Source organism: Mirounga leonina, unplaced genomic scaffold, assembly GCF_011800145.1.
Source record: "Mirounga leonina isolate KUSES-001 unplaced genomic scaffold, KU_Mleo_1.0 Mir_204, whole genome shotgun sequence".
Lineage (NCBI taxonomy): Eukaryota > Metazoa > Chordata > Mammalia > Carnivora > Phocidae > Mirounga > Mirounga leonina.
The window spans coordinates 3345059-3349978 of NW_023270513.1; the positions used below are offsets into that span (position 1 = coordinate 3345059).

Here is a 4920-nt window from a genome sequence, read left to right on the forward strand (position 1 = left end):
CAGGACCCTGGGATCATGACCTGAGCCGAGGGTAGACGCTCAACGACTGAGCCACCCAGGCACCCTCCTTTGTGCATTTTAAAGACTGGGTTGTTTGTTGTTGAGTTGTGAGAGTTGTTTGTGTATTTTGGATAGTAGACCTTTATCAAATATATGATTTGCAAATATTTTCCCCATTCTGTGGGTTATCTTTTCATTTTCTTGATATCTTTGATGCACGAATGTTTTTACTTTTGATGAAGTTCTATTTATCGATTTTTTTCTTGCCTGTACTTTTAGTGTCATAGGTAAAAATCCAATGCCAAATCCAAGATCATGAATATTTACCCCTACATTTTCTTCTAAGATTTTTATAGTTTTAACTCTTACATTTAAGTTGTTGATTTATTTTGAGTTAATTTTTCCATATGATGTGAGGTAGAGGTCCAACTTCATTCTTTTGCATGTGGCTATCCAGCTGTTCCAGCAACTTTTTTTCAGCTTTATTGAGGTATAATTGATAAATAAAAATTGTATATATTTAAGATGTACAACGTGATGTTTTGATATATGTATATATTGTGAAATGATTACCACAATTGTGCAACTTAACATCTCCATTACCTCACATAGTTATGATTTTTTTGTGGTGAGAACACTTAAGACCAACTCTATTAGCAAATATCAAGCATATGATGGGTATTATTATTTTTAAAATTGAAGTATAGTTGTCATACACTATTTTATTAGTTTCAGGTATACAATATATGTTTCATAATATCCATTGTGAAATGCTTGCCACAATGTATAGTTACCATCTATCATCATACAAAGTTATTACATTATTATTGACTATATGTCCTATGCTGTACTTTTCATCCCCATGACTTACTTATTCTATGGAAACTTTGTACCTCTTAATCTTCTTCACCAATTTCACCTATTTCCCCCCCCCCCCCCCCTCTGGCAACCACCAGTTCTCTGTATTTATGAGTTTGTTTCCGGGTTTTTTTGTTCATTTGTTTTGTTTTTTAGATTCCACATATAATGAAATCATAGCGTAATGCCCTCTAGGTCCAACCATGCTGTCTGCAATCCAGGATTATTAAGTATAGTTACTATGCTGTACATTAGATTTCCAGAACTCATTCATCTTGCATAACTGAAACTTTGTGCCCTTAACCAACGCCTCCCATATCCCCCCGCAATCAATAAGCCTCCTCCACGTGCCCTCCCACGCCTTTCCCCAGCCCCCTGCCATCATGTATACCGAGTGCTGCCCTCGGGGGCTGCGCTGCCTCACAGGCAGGACAGGAGAAGCCTCTGCATGCCCTGCTGCAAGGCCATAGGGTTATAAATTTGCTTCAATGAAAAGAGTCGCAGAGAGCAAGCCAAGATTGAGAGAGATGCCCATGAGCATTAGGAACCAACCCCCTCTGAGACGGTGGAGGAGACCTACTTCCCCAAGATCTACTGGCCCAAACACACCTGCATCTCTGAGCTGAAGGCCTAGGCAGTGAAGAAAGACTGGCAAAAGAAGCTGACCCAGTTTAAGTTTGTGTGGGGAGCTCAGAACACTGCCCACCCTCCTCCCCTTGCTCATCTCTGCACCTGAGATGAGACAGGAACCTGAGCAGGGCCCCTGCTGCGGACATATGGATGCTTTCCTGCAGATGGTGCCCAGGACTGTGTACCCATCCAGCTGTGACCACAAAGGATTCTATAAAAGAAAGCAGTACAAGCCTTCCCTTGGCCACAAATGTGGCACCTGCTGGTGTGTGGATGAGGACAGGATGAAGATGCCAGGCATGGAATTTGTCGATGGGGACTTTCAGTGTCACATCTTTTTTTTTAGATTAATTAATTAATTAAAGAGAGAGAGTGCACATGAGCAGAGGGGGAAGAGGGGTAGAGGCAGAGGGAGAGAGAGAATGCACATGCAGACTCCCCACTGAGCACAGAGCATGACATGGGGCTTGATCCCAGGACCTTGAGATCATGATCTGAGCTGAAACCAAGAGTCAGATGCTTAACTAAGTGAGCCACCCAGGTGCCCCTCAGTGTCACATCTTTGATAGCAGCAACTTTGAGTGATGAATCCCTTCCTCATCCTTCTCTTGCCCCATTCCACCCCCAGTCTTAACTCCAGCAAATGTCTCCCTCCACCTGGGGAAGCCACTCGTTTAATCTTATTTAAGGGTAAATATATATATTTGAGGAAACTGAGGACCTTAGAATCTCTAGCATGGTCTCAACTTTGAAAAATGGCAAAAATGGTGATGCAAAGAGCTAAGAAAACCCCTTGCCCCCTTTTAAATGGTTTTCTTTTTGAGGCAAGTGAACAAACAGGGAAGGGAAGAGAAGAGGAACAAGAGAAAGAGAAGGGAGGAAACCACATGTGTAGGAGGAGGAAAAGATTGTTAGAAAAAGGAAAAGAAGAATGTATGGGTGGGAAGGAAAGATCACCCGGAACATGGCTGGATTCATCTTTCTGGCCAGCCCTTGCCGGAGCTGGGGAGACGTTTGGGCACTAGAAGGTGTGGCCCAAGATGTGGCATTCAGTGATACATCTGGAATTTTCCCAGTTTGGAATGGTCAACAGGGGGAGAAAGGAGAAGACGAAAGGTGTCAGGGCCTCTCCTGGCTCTGTCTCCTTCTCCTGCCAGCAATTTGAATGGCTTGAACCCTGTCCTTCCTCTTCTCTCACCCTGCAGAGTCTCTCTCCCTGCAAATTTATGAAAACTCACATGTATTTCATTCCTCTCAAAAAATTGATAACCCAGTGATATTAGATAGGTTTTCCTGAGCAGATATATAAATATTAAATATGTATGCATATTTCACTCCCTGTACAGACTCTTAGAGATTAATACATACTCTAATAATGGAGAGACTTGTTTTTCCATGGTACCTAAAAATAAGTGCTGAAACATGTGTCTTCAGCCAAGCCTCATTGCACTCAATTCACAACTAGTGCAGCCTCTGTCAAGAAAGATAGGCTGAAAAAAATTGTACTTATCTACAAAGTTCCAGTAGTCATATATAGGCGTATAAATCTATTTTCCTCATTCCTTTCTTTCTTTCAAAGGTTTGCATTAACTTTTCACAGTAGTTCTTCTCTCTCTGTCAAATAAATAAAATCTTTTTTTTTAAAAAAGGGGGTTGTGTGCCTGGGTGGCTCAGTTGGTTAAGTGCCTGCCTTCGGCTCAGGTCATGATCTCAGGCTCCTGGGATGGAGTCCCTCATCAGGCTCCCTACTCAGCAGAGAGCCTGCTTCTCCCTCTCCCTCTACAGCTCCCCCTGCTTGTACTCTCTCTCTCTGTCAAATAAATATAAATAAAATCTTTAAAAAAAAAAAGTCGTTCCTGGGGTGCCTGGGTGGCTCAGTTGGTTAAGCGACTGCCTTCAGCTCAGGTCATGATCCTGGAGTCCCTGGATCGAGTCCCGCATCGGGCTCCCTGCTCGGCGGGGAGCCTGCTTCTCCCTCTGACCCTCCCCCCTCTCATGTGCTCTCTCTCTCTCTCTCAAATAAATAAATAAAATCTTTAAAAAAAAAGTCGTTCCTATGGGGACCTTAAGGAGCTTCCTCATTTTGGGGAAAGAAAACCCCATATTCTTCTAGTATAACACATCATACCAGTTTTGCCTGCCTCCCATGAGCAACAAACTCAATTCTTTGTGGGCCAGCATTGGATTTTTAAATGATTTCCCATGTGCATATTACCATCAAGACAGGTAGATAAGAGAACTCAATGGTACACTCACAGTGCTCCCCAATACGACCCATTTTAGCCTTCAGACCTTCCAGAAGTAACCACCTCTGAGCACCACACCAAAGGAGCCAAACAGGTCCGAGTTTGACCCACTGGTCCCGCTTTTCCATTTCATCTGGACAGAACTTGCATTTTGAAAGCCTCTCTCAGTCCTCACACTGGCAGAGCAGGAGAGAGACAAAAATGAGAGATGGCAAAGAGGTAGATGGAGGTTAAAAGGTTTAAATACGGGGAAACAGTAAAATTGACTGTTCAGGTCAGAGTAAATGGAGTGAAGGGACAGAGGGCTGGAAAAACAGGGTTGACTGCCCTATTCTAGCTTTGGAGCAAAGCAACAGAAAGGGGGACAAAGCCAAGAGAAAGATCCTTGGGTTCCCACCCTATAAGCCTTCTGGGATTTAAGAGGAAGGAGAGAGGAAAAAGAGGGAACGGGTTACAAGAGAGAAATGAGTTTAACCCAGGCCATAGAGCCAGGGAAGGTGAGTACCTTTGGGTGGGTTCTAGACTTTAGAAGCTGGATAAGAACGAGGATCAGTAGAGACTGGCTATGCTTTGGCAGGGACAGGACCACATGCTTAGATGGCCACCTTCATCTTGCAATGAAGGACTGAAGCCAAAGAGTCTTTCAAGCTCTTCATCCACTCTGGCTAGTCCACATTTTCTCCCTGGGGGTGAAGGATGGAAGAAAGGCCCAGGACAACCAGGGAATGGAGGTCTCAGGGATGCTATCATTTGGCAGCCAGATTCTGAACCAAGAAAAATCCCATTCTCCACTGACTTCCTCAACAAATTGGCAGCTTCTGGCTGTCCTCTGAGGCTGGAGGCTTGGACACTGACAAAGGAGCCTTTTTCTCTGTGAACACAGCCCTATCACTCTTTCCTGATGGCATGCCACCACGGAGACCACTTCCAATGCCAAACTTGGGACAATGAAGAGAGACAGCAAAGAAACAAACATATTTCAGCTAGGGAAAAACTTGCGGCTTTGGACCTTGGGGGATGTCTCCTATTCCCCGGGACAGGACAGTTGGCTGGGGATGGAAGAAGCGGTGGCTCTTCATAAGACAAAGGGCCTGATGGGGATGGTAGTCATGAGGACCTGCTGTGTCACCACTGTCCCCAAACCTCGAACTCACATTTCTACAGCTAAGCCAGTATTGTAAACCTT

The 4920-nt window shown here is 44.1% G+C and overlaps 1 pseudogene; it reads left to right on the forward strand.

The window, feature by feature from the left end:
- Window positions 1-1241: 1241 nt before the first annotated feature.
- Window positions 1242-2653, forward strand: LOC118025893 (annotated as a pseudogene).
- The last annotated feature ends 2267 nt before the right edge of the window (window positions 2654-4920 follow it).